General features: G+C 40.3%; 1 protein-coding gene across 4 annotated transcripts in view; it reads left to right on the top strand.

The window, feature by feature from the left end:
- The first annotated feature begins 11,148 nt into the window (after nt 1-11,148).
- The window catches only part of LOC131462602 (rho GTPase-activating protein 32-like), a 39,342-nt gene continuing 32,701 nt past the window's right edge, over nt 11,149-17,789 (top strand). For 3 of the 4 annotated variants that reach the window (XM_058633921.1, XM_058633923.1, XM_058633922.1), the window contains exon 1: nt 11,149-11,460. The gene's annotated coding sequence lies outside the window, so the exon portion shown is untranslated. The remainder of the gene's footprint in view (nt 11,461-17,789) is intronic. The other variant, XM_058633924.1, reaches the window with a different exon arrangement.

Raw genomic sequence — 17,789 nt, forward strand, 5'->3', positions numbered from 1 at the left:
CAGATTCTTGTGTTGAGAGAGCATGAGGTAAAGAAAAAAAAAGAACAGGAAATTCTATATAAAAGTATTTGCCTATCGTACGGCTTTAAGTGGATACTGGGTTTTAAAAAAAAAATTTTAAAAGGTGCCTCATTTGTCATATTTTCGCGGACGCTATTTTATCGGAGATGAAACATTTATGCTAGCACCGTACGATGTATTATTGCCATAGCCCGCTGGCTGCACAAGTTGAGTAGTATTTCCTCTGATGTATAGAACGTGAATGCAAACAAAAAAACAAACAAAAATGCTTTAGAAGCAGAAGTGTGTTTGCCCTCTATAAATATTTACAGAACAAGTGGTGCTTTTCCATGAGCCAGCTCGCCTCGGCACAGCACGGTTATTTCGCTTTTCCATCAGTGAGAGTAACTTTAGTACCTGCTCTGACGAGGTTCCCGACGAGCTGAGCTGACACTAGAATGTGGTCAGAGTGTCGTCACTGAAGAGTCATGAGCGCGATGTCCGACACAAGAATCAAAGTAAACAATGTCCAGCTGCAGATCAAAATCCGAATATCTGCTTATAGTTCCAAAATCTGCTTATAGTTCCAAAATCTACCTAAAGTTCCAAAATTCTACTTATAATTCCATAATTCTACTTAGAATTCCAAAATCTACTTAGAATTCCAAAATCTATTTAGAATTCAAAAATCCACTGATTGGTCAGCGAGTGTCGTCAGTGACAAGAACAACACAAGAATCAAAGTGAACAATGTCCAACTGTGGATCAGTTAAAAGGACATAAAAATTCTACTTATAATTCCAAATTCTTATAATTCCAAAATCTGTTTTATAGTTCCAAATTCTACTTATAGTTCCAAAATCTACTTAAAATTCCAAAATCTCCCTATAGTTCCAAAATCTACTTAAAGTTTCCAAATTCTACTTATATTTCCAAATTCTACTTATAATTCCAAATTCTACTTATAATTCCAGAATCCACTGATTGGTCCGAGAGTGTCGTCACTGAAGAGTCATAAGTGCGACGTCCAACACAAGAATCAAAGTGAACAATGCTGAACTGTAGATCAAAGTTAAAAAGACTTAAAAATCCTTGAAAACATGCGTTAATCTCCAACATTTAGCAAAGGAAAATTTCTATGAGGAAGTACTGAACAAATCTTTTTAAATCACCTGATTCTAACTATTCGCTTCAACCCAAAACAATGGCTTTATAAGTCACTAGTCTTGTGTCGCATAGCAAACCACGTCACAGCAGTTTCACATGGCCGTTATTATGACGGTACTATGAAGTGATGGAAAACCAACCATACCGTGTCGAACAAGCTGACCCGAGGCGAGTCGGTACTATGGTGTGGAAAAACGGCAAATGTTAGTTGCCCGTTCATGAGCACACGCGTGCGCGTAGATTCACTCCTCGCCCTTCAGGTGTCCGAAAACAAATGGAGCTGAAGTTAAGTAGCAGACACGCTATATGCTAGAGCTAACGTTTGTACAAACGCGTTGCGTGCTGCTGCGGAGGAACTCGTTGTTTACATTAGTTTGATAAAAAGAACAGTTAGCGTTAGCGGCGTGTAGTTGCTTTGAAACATTACGACCTGGTGCTATGTTTAAACTTCGTGGTGCTGTAGAGAGTAGCGGTCTTTTTTCTGTTTCCATGACAGCGGCGAGAACTCTTTTTCGACGTGTGTGTGTGTGTTTTCCGAGCGACTAAAACTATAGACACTTTAGGTCCTTATCATAACAGTATCATGGTTGTGACGAAACGTGATAGACAATAATGGAAAAATAGTCGTATAACCTCAAAGCTAGTAGACACGTTGTGACTCGAAAATGAGCTGTTTTCTATCGTGTGTTTGCGATGTCTGTCCGTGCTTCCAAGGTGCCCTCGCTACAGACGTATATATGTGACGGTATTGACAATTATAACCTAAACAGCCTGAAAAAAAACAAAGGAGAACAACATAACTCGATTTTTTTAGATTAGACGCACATGACATGAGAGGGAATCTGCTAGCATCGTCGGGTGGAATCTTTTTTCTATGTCTTTACAATCTTTGGTTGACAGCACTGATTTTCAAGCACACACTTCTGCAGAAGCCGCCTCACATCGCATCGCATCCTACTTTTTCCTTTCTTTCAATTTTTCTCGGAAGAATTCCTACTAGTACTGTACAGTGAAGAGCTCCGACGACATCACGTGACTCGGGTTTGCTTGCGCCGCCATGTTGGCAGGAAAAGCCTCAGCAAAGGTGAACATCAGCTATTGTGGTTGGCCATTGTTAGCAAAAACCAGTCGCTAACAGCTTCGCGGTCGTTTTTGAGGGGGTTAACGTGCATAAAAACTCTTAAAACTTGGCATGGAGTTGGTGAGGTCTAGTGAAAATGCGATATTGGCATAGTTCCCGGACCCGTGTGTTGCTCAAGGCTCTGTAGCGCCCCCTAAGGTGAAAACAGATGCAAAAGTTCCACCGAATTTCCCGAAACTTGGTGGGAAGATGTTATAGCCCGAGACAAAGAAAAAGTCAAAAAGACAAAAGTCGACTGGAACCATGGCCTCAACTTAACAATTTGGCGATGTGCACCTTATGTAAATGAGCTAACTCGTCCGAGCGCGTTTGTCGTACAAACATGAAAAAACGTGTCAGTTCGTACTACTTCTCTGTGTGACCATGGCTCTCGGGATTTTAGGTAATCCGTTAAATTATTCTCCCGCTTCCGACGATATTGCCTGGTACCATATGTTTGCTGCCTGTGGATTTGAGCAGTGCCATAACTTCCTGCCAAAATGGTGGCGTTGTTTTTGGTTTTTGCGATTATTGCATGATGGGACCGCGCAACGTCAGCTCGCGGAGCTCTACAGCCACGACTCACACATTTGTATTTACTGCTGGTAGAAGGTTATTGGAAACGCTCGTACGCGTCCGTGGGTGGGGGCGGGGTTTAAAACGAATGGACGCCGTCTTCCGGGCTCTTTTTTCTCTCCGCATATTCAACATAAAAACATGTACAGTGTTTACGAGGGCTGCTTTGGACGTACTGTTAGCTCAGTTTGTTCGGGGTTTTCTGTTTATTTTTCTCCTTGTTTTTACGTTTTATTTTTCAATTTTCTGCTTACAGCTTTTAGTGCATCACTAGGTGCTGGTAGGACAATACTTAGAACTGATATGATTTTTTTTTCAAATTGTATTAATCTTGCATGTAGAGACAATACAAAAAAAAAGGAAAAAAAAGACAACGCCTATTTAGCAATCATTCATGGACATCCAAGCTGGTTGTTATTGGAGAGGAACTAGAAATATGTAGTATTTTCTATATTCTCTGTTTTATCATGTGAACCAGCACTGAGAAACTAGAATGTATTATTATGATTATTATGATTACTATTGTAGACTATAATAAGCACTACATCGTTGACTGTTTTAGCTAATGCTCATACTCAAGCAAACCAAGTAGTGCTTAAAGATTTACATTTTCATTTCCATACACTTTGTGCTGTACATCACATGTTTACATCCTGTATTTTTGTTGTTTTGTTGCGTTCTTTTTCACATGTTCATATGTAAATATTTCAAAGCAAAAACATTTTTCTGTTTCAGAACAACCTGATGCTCCTCCTCTTATGTTTTGTTTTTTTCTGTTTCTGTCACGACATCAGGTAATTAACACTTCACGTAACGCTCTTTTTTTCCAAGTAACTCATACTGTATGGTGCTGTACCAAAGCCTTATGTATAATATTTGTATTACTTTCCTCTCGTTTTGGCCACTGCTGTCCAGTGAATTCTGTAATTGTCTCAGATATCATGTCTCACTCACACTCCTCATGTTCAACTGCCATGGATCCCCGTTTCTTTTGTCGAGTCAAAAACAGAAACCTGGTCGGAGTATGACGTGATAACTCCGGCCCTGTGTAACAGCCGGGGCCCCCGGATGTAAAGTTGCCATCTCAAGAAACTGCACAGGCTCACGAGTGGTCGCTCATCATGACGTAGACGGCGTGATCTACGCTCTCTCTCTGTTATCTATGGCATGTCTGTGAGAATATGAACGCAGTGTTGTATTCATGTCACCATATCATTTCAAATGCTTAGTCCCATATGAAATTTTCCTCTCAAATTTTTTGTATTTTGATATAATAAAAAAGTCAAAAGAGGTTTCTTTTTTTCGTCTTTTGGGATGAACTGAGCTCTTGCCTTAAGGTGCAATTCACGTACTGGACACCAGGTGTCAGTATTGGGCTGAGAATGTGTGTGTGTGTGTGATGATTGGGGGCAGTAAAACCAGGTCAAGGTGTTTTTGTTCAGAGCATGAAACAAAGTTCAAATAAACAAGGCTGTATTTGAATACAGATTATATAAATGCAGTAAGTGTATGTATGTATGTGTATATATATATATATATATATATATATATATTCATACATATATACTGTATATATATATACATGCATACATACATACATACACTTACTGCATTTATATAATCTGTATTCATATATATATATACACACATATGTGTGTATATATATATATGCACATTTACAAGATAATAATCTAGTGTCAGAGGAAACAGTGTGGCAAAGAGCAGCAAAATACTTAAAACATGTTCAGGAATGAAAATGTATAAGTGGAAAAATAAGTAAAATCAAGAAAAAAAGACCAGTATTTCAAAAAACACGATATAAATTAAAAACCTAATGGGTTTATTAATCAAACAGGATACTATTAAAATATCAACTACTGCAAAGGACGAAAAGATCGCTTTATGCAACTAAACAAGCCTTTGTGTCACACTTTGGACACAAATTTGTGTGTGTCCTAGAGTCAAAGAGTGATTTAAAAGCATTGTGTGTGTAAACAGGCAGAACCTAGGCTTATTATTTGTGGGTCACTGAAATTATTACCTGAATAAAACATGTTTGAAGACGCTGCACTGCAAAAACAGCCCTGCTTAAATTAAGCCAAATACTTTTGTTTATTTGAAGTTATTTAAATGTTCTTGTTTTAAGAAAAAGAATGGACCTGTGGGTTTAGCCCAGTTTGCTTGTCTGGAAATCGCAAAGGTAACTTTTAATTTTAGCCCATTTTAGACTGTAAATTTCCTTAAAACAAGGAAAGTTCTTTAAAAAGAGGGTTACGTTAGGGTTACAGTAGTGCGCATGCGTCAACACGCGTGCAGCCTGTTGCAGTCGCTCCGTGTAACTTTCCTATTCTTTCTTATTTTATTCGTTCTTTCTCTTGTTAAACTTCTTTACTTTTAAACTATTTAATTTTATTTAAAACCACTCTATTTAAATATGCTGGTTGTCAATATGATTGCCTTTTTGCTCGCTGTGATACTGCTACAAACCGGCATCGCAGCACAACGAGTCCAAGCCGATCGGATTGTTTACTCCAGAGAACAGCTGACTGACCTGAGGCCGGCTGGTCTAGCGGACAGACTGGCAGAGGTTCCAGCGGAACTACGGAGAAAAACGCATCGGGGACGCAGAGGAGGATTGAAACAGAAGAAAAACGATGGGGTGAGACAGCGGAGGTTAGAAAAGCGGAGATTTAAGACGTGTCTCCCCTCTCTCATCATGGGGAACGTGAGGTCCCTGGGCAACAAGATGGACGAGCTGACAGCGCTAGCCCGGAGTCAGAAGGAGTATCGGGAATGCAGCATAATGTGTTTTACAGAGACATGGCTGCACCAGGATATTCCTGATGACAACGTCTCCATCGCGGGCTTCCACACCGTACGGGCCGACAGAGACTGCGCCAAGAGCGGCAAGCGCAAAGGTGGGGGCGTCGCTGTGCTGGTAAACAACCGATGGTGCAACCCCGCTCACATCACCATCAAGGAGATCATCTGTGACCCGAACATGGAACTTTGTGCTGTTGGACTTCGACCATATTATCTGCCCAGGGAGTTTTCACAGGTAATCATGGTGGCTGTTTATGTCCCCCCCTCTGCAAACCCGACATCGGCAAATGACTCTATTCACTCTGCCATAGCCCAGCTACAGACTCAGCACCCAAGTGCATTCATTGCTATCTCGGGTGACTTCAACCACATCACCATGGACACTACACTCCCCACATTCACACAGTATGTGAGCTGTCCCACCAGAGAGGAGAGAACCATTGATTTGCTGTATGCTAATGCTAAGGAGGCATACAGCTCCTCTCCTCTCCCCCCACTTGGCAGGTCAGATCACAACCTGATTCACCTCAAACCCTGTTATGTGCCTGTGGTGAAGAGCCAGCCTGTAACCACAAAGATTGTGAGGAGATGGTCTGATGAGGCCTATGAGACACTGCGAGGATGCTTTGAAGTGACAGACTGGCAGACGCTCTGTGAGCCGCATGGAGAGGACATTGATGGGCTCACGGGGTGTGTAACGGACTATATCAACTTCTGTGTTGACACCATCGTCCCACCGGAGACCGTCCTTTGTTACCCAAATAACAAGCCGTGGGTAACAAAGGAAGTCAAAACCATCCTCAATGAGAAGAAGAGGGCTTTCACAGCTGGCAACAGGGAGGAGGTGCGAACAATCCAGAAGGAGCTGAAGGTGAAGATCAAAGGGGCCAAACAGAAGTATAGGAGGAAGCTGGAGTGGAAGCTCCAGCAGAACAACATGAGGGAGGTCTGGAGTGGAATGAGAACCATCACTGGCTTCAGACCAACCAGCAATAGAGGAGTTGGGGGCAGCATGGACTGTGCAGACGAGATGAATCTGTTTTTTAACAGATTTGACTCTGTGACCCCGGCTCATCCTCCCATGGGCTCCTCTACTGCATGCCTGCAGTTAGCGCCCACTCCACTCTCTCTCCCTCCCCCCTCCTACAGCCCCTCTTCCTCCAGTGATGGCCCCCCGCACACCTCCTCCTCCCCTGGCTCCCAAAGTGACGACACTCTCCAAGATAACACCCCTACCCCTCCCCCACAGGTCACCTCCTCACTCCACATCACTGCTGACCAAATCATGAGGCAGCTGAAGAGACTCCATGCAGGCAAGTCTGCAGGACCTGATGGTGTGAGCCCCAGGGTTCTGAAAGCCTGTTCCCTCCAGCTATGTGGAGTGCTACACCACATCTTCAGCCTGAGTCTGAGTCTTCACAGGGTCCCCGTGCTGTGGAAGACGTCATGCATCGTTCCTGTGCCCAAGATACCACGCCCCAGCGGATCGAAGGACTACAGACCTGTGGCACTGACGTCACACATAATGAAGACCCTGGAGAGACTCATCCTGGATCAGCTCCGGCCCATGGTGAGACCACTACTAGACCCCCTCCAGTTCGCCTACCAGCCCCGACTAGGAGTTGAGGATGCCATCATCTACCTGCTAGACCGTGTCTACGCTCACCTGGACAAGCCGGCGAGCACTGTAAGAGTCATGTTTTTTGACTTCTCCAGTGCATTCAACACCATCAGGCCAGCTCTACTGAGTGAGAAACTGACAGCTATGCGGGTGGAGCCCCCCCTTGTGTCCTGGATTGTGGATTACCTGACTGGCAGACCACAGTATGTGCGCCTGCAGCACTGTACATCAAACAGACTGATCAGCAACACTGGGGCACCGCAGGGGACTGTCCTCTCTCCCTTCCTCTTCACCCTGTACACCACAGACTTCAGCCACTGCACAGAGACCTGCCATCTTCAGAAGTTTTCTGACGACTCTGCAGTAGTTGGACTTATCAGTAAGGGTGAGGAGACTGAGTACAGGGGTGTGGTGGACAACTTTGTCACGTGGTGTGAGCAGAACCATCTGCAGCTCAACGCGACAAAAACTAAAGAACTGGTGGTGGACCTGAGGAGGACCAGGGCTCCAGTGACCCCTATCTCCATCCGTGGGGTCAACGTGGACATAGTGGAGGATTACAAGTACTTAGGAGTGTACGTAGACAATAAACTGGACTGGACTAAAAACACAGACGCACTCTACAGGAAGGGTCAAAGCCGTCTCTATTTTCTGAGGCGGCTGAGGTCCTTCAACATCTGCCGGACAATGCTGCGGATGTTCTACGAGTCTGTGGTGGCCAGTGCTATTCTCTACGCTGTGGCGTGCTGGGGCAGCAGACTGAAGGTACGGGACGCCAACAGACTTGACAAACTCATCCGCAAAGCCAGTCATGTTGTTGGAGAGGAGATTGACTCCCTGACAGCAGTGTCAGAGAGAAGGATGTTGTCAAGGATTAGGTCCATACTGGACAACTCTCTTCATCCTCTCCATGATGTGCTGACCAGCCACAGAAGCACATTCAGCAAGAGACTCATCCTACCACGCTGCACCACAGAGCGCCACAGGAAATCATTCCTGCCTGTGGCTATTAAGTTGTACAACTCTTCTGTTGGATAAATAAGCTTTATTTCATCTGTATATATTGTAATATGGGGGGAGGGGGAGGTACAAGCTTTAAAGGTATATTCTGGAAATTTTTAACTGTGTAAATTTATTCTTATTTTATTCGTATTCTTGTAACTTTTTAATTTTATTCTTTGTTTTATTCTTACTTATTCTTATAGTTTTTGACTTTGTAATCTTCAAAATTGCTGCTATAAGATTCGTTACCTTTGTACACTGGAGCGCTGTGACGAAGGAATTTCCCGCAAGGGATTAATAAAGTATATTCAATTCAATTCAATTCAATTCAATACGTAAGTCACGTAAGAAATGTTTACTAATGAGTCTTCCTTTCCTTTTCCGCACACATACCAATCTGTGATAGTAATTTTATTTCTGTCTTGAACACAAACTTAAGTGCAATTATGTTTTTCAGTGCAAAGATTACTTTTTTCTTTTCAGGCAAAAACGTAACTTTTACCCATAAATTTGGCTAATTTCACGATCAAATACGACTCTGCTGTGGCTTCCTCCCACCTGACATTCAGAAATGAACTGTGTTGAACCAGAACAAGGAAAACAAACACTGAAAGAAGATGCTTTGTTTCTTTTGTTTTTATAAAATGTCTCTCAAAACAAACATTGACCTGAAGAGTGTGATATTAATCCAATGGTCAAACACACAGACCTTTAAAGTCCTGCTCACTTTTTCATGTTGTTTAACGTCCCAAAAAATACTAACACATAATCAAAAATATATTAATCGTTAATCAAAAGCGTGATTATAATGAAAACAAATATCAAAAATATATTCTAAAATAAACAAATAGATTACATTATATCATTTTAGAGTGGATTAGATAAGATTACTGCAGTAAAAGGGTCAGAGTTCGACTTAATATGAATAAAAAAGCAACAAAAGAGAATAGAATAGGGAAATACAAATACAAAACTGACAGAACAAATACTAAAATAAGATAAAAATTTTAAAATATAAGAGGATTTCAGAATATTTACATATTATACAACATACTGTACTTCACTATTGAAAGAGGTATGAACATTTGTGGTTACACAGGATTATAGTCGTCACAGGTCACATCCTATAATTGTAGGATTATAGAAATAGTTCATTTACAAACTTGAGGGACAAGACTCAGACTAATGACTTCAGAAAAGTATGAAGACACAGCAAGGACAAGTGTGTCTGGGACATTCCTCATCTCTGTAATGACTTAATAGGAAATGATGATAATGAGTATTTTGGAAACTGGAATCATACATGTGTGGGGAAAAAAAGGAATAATCCACTCTGATATAAATAGACAATAAAAAAAAACAATTCTTCCTCAGGCAAAATAAAAAGAGTGCTGGCTGGTTTTCACATTATCTTCTCCAGTGAACAGCCACAATGAGATGATGAATAATTGGGACGAGTGCACACCACCCCCACCTACTGGAGACGCTTATGTAATTCTGTACCAAGCGTTACCTAACACCGCACAACAACTCAGCAGCCAGATGGAGAATTTTATCAAACGGGGGATCCATGCTCACTCCCACGCCGCCCAAATATTCTGCTCCCACACTTTGTCAAAGGTTCTGCAAAGGCGTCAGGGCTTAAAGGGATAGTTTGTGGTTTTTATTTTAAAGGCGCAGTGTTTGTGGTATTTGTGCAGCGTCGGTGTGTTTGTGAGAGGAAATCCAAGGAACCCACATTGATTTTTACACATTGCTTTGATGTGAACATGGACGACAGAGGAAAAAGTATTGCAGAAATCTCAACTGAAACATAACAGTAGAATTACTACTTACCTATTTATAACAATAACAATAATAAAAAAAATACATTTTATTTTAATTTTGCTAAAAGGGTGCTCAAAGATTATTTGCACACATTTAAAGGTCACAAATAATATAATGCAGTAAAAATAGATTTTCTTTTGTCAAAGTGTATATTGAACAGCCACCGGGGGGCGTATCCACTGGTTTCAAAATTAGCTTCCACTTCTTACTTGATTTATGACACAGTTCATGGTCCCAAACACTAGTTTTGGCTCCTTTTCAATAGTTTGTCACATTCAGGGGAAAAATAAACAATAAAATACAGCACATATTAGTGGAAACCAGTGTGATCGACAGCCAAAAACTAAATCCTTGTGGCACTTCAAAATAAAAAATAAATCACCAGGACTGTGTGCTAGCAAGCCAGACAACATTATCAAGTCACGCAAGTTAAATATCAATTTCATCCCGATAATAATGGACATTTCTTCGACCACTAAAAATGGACACCATTTTGTGGTATTATCATGATATTTAAGTCACAACACAATATCATCACGATATTGCAATATTGCGTTATTTCACTGTAAAGGATTTCCCCCTCACCCCGAGACCTGTTGCATTTGTTTCACAGTAAATCAGTTGTACTGCGTTGTACAGTTGTATTGTGTAGAAATGTTGCTACGCTGTTTGTCAGCGCCAAAATACCACGTATTTAGTTAAATACCAGTTGTCGTTATCAACTGGTATTGCTAACAGTAGCTAGCCCGTAATACGTTAGCGTATCACGGGCGTTAGCGTACGTTAGCGTATTACGGGCCCCCACACTTCTCTCTGGAAACATGGTGAACTCGGAGGTGTAGGTGCCGATTTAAAAAAGTTTCGAAATCAAGATGTGACAGGCTAACTGTTCATACTATCCATAAAAGTTAAATTACTGTTCATACTATCCATAAAAATTAAATTATCGAGGAAAATCGGAGCTACCACTTTAAATTTTCAAAGCGCGGACACGGCTGAAGGTGGTGCGCGCTCCCGGCGACGAGTGCAGCTCTCAGTCAGTCTCAGTCGGTGAGTGTGTGTGAGTGTGTGTGTGTGCGGCTTCATCGTGGAGAGACTGTACCGACACAACAATGACGCACCGTATCATCGTTTTTAATCCACACACTCTCAGGTGAAGCTGTGAGTGTGTGTGTGTGTGTTAATGTGTGTGTGACACTGTGTGTGTGCGCGCGCGCAGTGAGATGCTGAAAACATGTTTCCTCGTCGATACACTGAGAGCTGAGGAGCAGCAGCACAGAGGAAGAGGAGTAGGAGGAAGAGGAGAGGAGCAGCACGGTTACAGGTGAGGAAGACAGCTCTCTGTGTGTGTGTGTGTGTGTGTGTGTGTGTGTGTGTGTCTGTGTGTCTTCTGTCACAAACACTGACCGTGTCAAGACATGTAGTCCTCACGGACATCGAAACCTGGTCTCAATGAGGTAGACACTGGTTAAGTTCAGGGCTAAGATTTGATTTGTTAGGTTAACGTTAGGCATTAACTAGTTATGGTTATGGTCAGAGGCAATACTTTGGTTCGGCTGTTTAAATGAATGGAAGTCAATGAGAGTCCTTAAAAGTATAGCTGTGCAAACCTGTGTGTGTGTTTGTACGTGTACTTGTATGTCTATTGACGTGAGGACATTTTGTCCGGTCCTCACAAAGTTATAGTTTTTTTTAGGGTTAAGGACATTGTACAAAAATGTGTGTGTGTGTGTGTGTGTGTGTGTTGTATTTCTGAGCTCTTTAGCATCTTTTCTGTCATTAACACTGACCTTGTCAGGACCTGTAGTCCTCATGTAGAAAAACCTGGTCTTAATAAGGTAGAACATCATTTCTGGGGAATTGGTTAAGTTAAGGGCTAAGATTTGAATTGTTAGTTTACGGTTAGGCATTAACTGGTTGTGGTTAAGGTTAGGGGTAATGATTGGGTCCGGCTGTTTTAAATGAATGGAAGTCAATGAGAGACCTTCAAAGGCTAGCTGTGCAAACCTGCGTGTGTACTTTTATATCTATTGATGTGAGGACCAAAAACTAATGCAAGTGAGGACATTTTGTCTCATTCTCACAGAGTTAAAGTTCTTTTTTAGGGTTAAGACCTGGTAAAGGTTAGGGAATGCATTATGTCCATGAGTGTCCTCATTAAGACTACTGTACAAGAACGTGTGTGTTTTTGTATTTTTAACCTGTAGGACATTTGTTGACATAAACACCGACCTTGTAAGGACCAGTAGTCCTCATGGAAACCAAAACCTGGTCCTGATGAGGCAGAACCTAATTTATGTGGAGTTGGTTAAGTTTAGCACTAAGGTTTGATTTATGCTTAGAATTAATGGATAAATGAATGAATGAATGAATGAATGGAAGTCAATGGGATTCCTTAAATGATAGCTGTGCAAACCAGCGTGTGCTTGTCGTCAAGACTTAGATTTTAGGGTAAGGCTTCCGTGTTGGGGTTATGTATCTAGTCGGGATGACTTAATACCCTTTTCTGTGTCTAATACAATCCCAATATCACAGTCTGGAGAATTTTCTGATACAGTCTTTTTTTTTAACAATGTTTTAATGATGCTATTAAGCTAACTCAGCTTACCACCTAGCTATAACCACCCAGGTTACCTATAGTTAAGGTGCTGGCTAATGTTTTAATGAAAGTTCATATTAAGTATCACACGGTGAGAGGAGACAATAAGGAGAGTATTAAAACATTATATATGTTTAATATCCACTGTGAATATCCACAAAGTGAAAGACAGTGAGGGGGAGAGAGAGCGTTAGCTAAACTTTGTGAATTTCCCTGTTTTGCGTGGCCGTAACCCTAACCCATGCTTGTCAACTTCTCCTTTTTCATCCGTCTATATTTTAACTCATTCTAAACTTTTTAAACGTCTGACGCTTGTTTTTCTTCTCCTCTGAAGCCTTTCATGCTCAATACTGTTAAGAATCGCTGCTGCTAGCACCTAGCTTAAACATGTTTCTCTCATCTTTGATGACACATCAAAATGTGTTTTAAAATACTACATTTATTTCATATATATCACCTTTAAAGGTCAGTTTAAGGACAAGGGAATGCAATATGGGACTTATTACTGTGTCCTTCAGAATTATAGAAAGACTATAATGTGACTGTATTTATGCCGTGTGTGTGTGTGTGTGTGTGTGTTACTGTGAGGACATTTTGTGAGGTCTAGTTTTGGGTTCGGCATTAAGTTGTGATGTTTGAGATGATTTAAGTTTGGATTAAACCGTCCCCCCAGTTTCACAATCCCATCATTGTGCAATAATATAATACTTGCTACAATAATCTATATGCAATAATCCTCTTCTGCTGCTCCTGTGTGTAATTATGTTCTTATAAACTGCATGAGTTTGACAACACAAGTGTTTTAAACTGTTTTCTTAGTAGCTTCACTCAACCGTCCAACAGTTCTGTGTAAAAGTCTTGGTGCAACAACAGCTTTGTTGTTTTTATGTCTGTCAAATTCTGGGATTATTGTCATTTGGATTGAAATGATGATATACAACAAGTTGTCAATGAGTTTGACTTGTGTACAACATGTCTTGAATAAATCTGGTGTAATGGGCCGTTTTCTCAGCAGATATTTGTCGACATGAAAGAGTAGAACAAACGCAGGTTTTATTAGTAACATTAATTATGGTTCCAGGTTTTAAGAGAACCCGGCTCCTGTTATTGTTCAAGTGTAAGAGTAAGTCACACTAAATAGTTACCACTTTTCTAAAATTGCATACATATTTGTATTTTATGGATGTGTTACAAGAAAGTGATTGAGAAATAATGATACCACGGTCATGTTAGCATTACCAAAACAGATCACAGACCTCCACAGCTTAAACCAGAGGTGTCAAACACATGCTTCTTCCACATTAATGAGTTATTTCTGTATGTTTTTTTATTAATAGATTCATTTTACATCACTAGTGCGTATTATATTGTGAACTATATAGCGCCCCCATATCAAACCAAACACTTTTGGAAATTAGGTGAAATGGCATCCCAAATATTGTTATTTGGTGTCGTTGGACTCTTTTTCACTTGACTGGCCTCTACTAGACCATACTAGACACTCCGTGTGTCATCCAGCTCATTTGAGTTTAAGTTCCTGTGCAAACACTTTATCACCTGTGTTTTTACAAACTGGCACCTGAACTTTACCGGCTTACGGCTGTTACCATCTTACATAAACATGACAAAATTCCCTGAGTCGCTGAGATATACACACATGAATTTATGTTTATTTTGCCGCCAAATCCGTAATATGTAATCTATGTAATTGATTAATAATCGATTAATTGTTTAAGCTCTACTTTTATATATAACGTGAGAGATTCCGCATTTGCATTACACAGTCTCAAACAGGTTGGATTGGGATCAGGGGACACAAATGTTGATGTGGGACTAGGGCTGGGTGATATGGCTGAAAAACATATCACGATATAACTACTTCATAGCGAGCATGTGTAAACCAGTGGGTGTGTGCGACGAAGATGGTAGAATAAGTTTGTTGTTTATAAGTACCGACGGAAGAAGCTCACATACCACTGGTGGTACATGCACCGCAGTTTGAGAACTTTGGCTTTAAATTGTGCGTTGTTTATGGATATCATTTTTTTAAAAAAACAACGAGAAAAAGATCGTATCCGTGTGGTGGACTCAACATAAGGTCGTGTTCCTCGGCAACAGATAGGCTTGTTGATTAAATATTTCTGCGCTGACCTCTGACCTGATCCATCTGCGATTCTGGAGGTTCACAGGGGCAAAGATCGAGCTGTGACACTGACTCTGGATGAAATAAAGTTAATCTCACTCTGCTACATTTCAAGAAGATTATAGGATCACACACATACACACACTACTGTCGATGGTTGATGTTATAAAATCATCATCATCAGCAGATTAACAGCGACGGTAAACGCGTGAAAGCTCGTGGTCAGAGGTTCCTCAGAGGTTTCATGTCCCTCCTCGTGCTGTTGCTGCTGCCTCTGCCTCATCCTCAATCTGGAGGAGAATCAAGTCACGATGGACCGGAGACGTGTCACCATGGCAACCACAGGCCTCCCTCCGCTGCGTCTCTTTGCTTGTGTTGTCTCCATTCCAGAGCTCAGAATGAGAGCATGAAACCCAACTTTTCCCTCGTTGACGGCGTGTGGGCCCGACATCACATCCTCTTGTGGAATTTTGCAGTGAAATCGAGGCTCATTAAATGTGCAGTCAGGAAAAAAAACTCTCTAAATTCAAACTTTTTGTTGAATTTCGATATATACGACTTCACAATTCAACATAATATAATATAATAGATCGTGAAATGCGTAAACTGCCTGCCACCAAAACGACAAACACAGACAGACCAGCTAGCTGGTGACTTTCAGGGAGCATTTAGTAGCTAAAGAGCCGGATATTTCTCTCAAGTTTAACTAACTAATTACCTGCATCATTCAAACACAAACATGAATATATAAATTATACAAATTATAAGGCTGCTGGAACCAAGAGCACGACTGATGTGATGGATATTGAGTAATGAGCGAAGATCAGATGGAGTTTTAGCAATAATGGTTTCATATATATATATATATATATATATATATATATATATATATACATATATGTGTGTATGTATGTGTGTGTGTGTATATATATATGTACATATATATATAGAGAGAGAGGGATTCATGTGAAAGACTGTTTGTGTTTCATCTGCTTCATCTGAAAAAGGCTCTTCTCTTTTTCCGGTTCTTTTCACGTTTTTCTCTCTACATAAAGATAAAGAATCTGTGAGTCATTTGGAGAGATCAGCTGTTTGTTCATCGCCACAAATACAGTACGTAGGCGGCCGTTCTTCATGTTAACAGATTTGCTGATGACTGGATTCATAAACTGTGTGTGTGTGTGTGTGTGTTAGATTGTGTAGGATGCCCTATTTTCCCTTTAAAAAAAGAAGAAGAGAAAAAGTCATGTAGGTCACGGTATACCAGAGCGACGTGTCTCTGTGCTGCTCCACTCTCCTGACATCATAGCGTTATCTTTGTCTCTGACTGAGGCAGGTTGTCACTTTTTATCCTCACATCTCGAATAGTTTTCACTTTTAGTTTGAACACAACTTGAAACAGATGTGGTGGAGATGTAACACCTGCCTGTCAGCTCCAGCTCATACACAGTTAAACCGTATAAAGTTAGACACTTCATTTTACAACAGTCAGTGTATATAGATGTAACATTGGAGTGGGAGGTTGTGTCTGTATGTCCATTTTTAAAATTATCAATTATAAATTAAGCAATAAAAAATACACAAATGCAAGATTAGAAAATGTTCACATTCTAAGATTAGAACATTTTCGTATGCCGAGATTAGAAAATGATTGCATTTCAAGATTAGAAAATGTTTGCATTCTGAGATTAGAAAATATTCATATTCTGAGATTAGAAAATTTTCACATTCCAAGATTAGAAAAAGTTCACATTCTGAGATTAGAAAATATTCACATTCATTTGTCAAATGGAGCAAAGAAACCAGAACATATTCACATTTAAGAACCTGAAAAATCAGAACCGACCATCAAAATAGTTGATTAATTTTGTGATCGAATTGAGTGATCAATTAACAATCATTTAATTGGATAATCGTTGCAGCCCCAGTACAATAATAGTACTAGAAGTGAACAATTAAACCAGGTATGCAAAAAAGTGCTAAAAGAAAGAAATATTATTATTTTGTACATGTTGCACATGTAATTATACACACAATTACTGCACAGTACCAAATATTCCACTTGTTCTGAGTGTAGTGATATGACAGGCTAGCTCAGTAATGAAAAACTGAATTGTGTACTGAAATTACAGAGGCTGTTTTTACAGTGTTTATTGTTCCATAGTGTTGATAACACATAGCTGGTGTTATATACAGAGTTTATGAGTTATATATTGTAGTGTGTCTACTGAAGTTGTTGGGTTTAACTGAGAGATAAAGTTGTGTGTCATCAGCGTATTGGCGAATAACAAACAGCACTGGAAAACTTTGACCACTTAAAGGTCGTTTTAATATAATTATTTCCAAAAACAAACACAGCCATCGAGATAATGCTACTATCGTTACCTGATGAACAATATTTTTGGCGACGTGGTGCTAAATGAGGACAGATATTCCCAGCAGCTGCTGATAGACCCATGATAAGAAACGCTGCTGCACGGTTACACAGCACAATGACTGGCCTTGCTGATTGTGCCACATCACACAGTGAGTCTTTTCAAGTGTAGGAACATGTTGTACTTCACCGTGAGCTTTATAGATGGCTGCATAGACGAGGAGTCATCATGGGCTGTGGTCTCTGTCTGAGAGGCCTTGAAGGAGAAGAACTGAGGGAAAATATACAGGCAAACCTCACTATTAACAAACAAAACAACAGTAGATACACAACCTAAATTAGGTCAAGTCACACTATCGTTTTATAATTTACAGTAAGTCAAATGCAGTATAACAAAGATTCAATCGTAGATAATGATATGATATTATACAAAATCACTTTCAGTAAGTTTATCATGGTGAATTTCTATTATCGTGATAATCAATTATTTAATGTGATTGACTTGAAATATCCTGTCATTTTTAAATGATCCACAAG

Source organism: Solea solea, chromosome 7, assembly GCF_958295425.1.
Source record: "Solea solea chromosome 7, fSolSol10.1, whole genome shotgun sequence".
In the NCBI taxonomy this organism is placed as follows: domain Eukaryota; kingdom Metazoa; phylum Chordata; class Actinopteri; order Pleuronectiformes; family Soleidae; genus Solea; species Solea solea.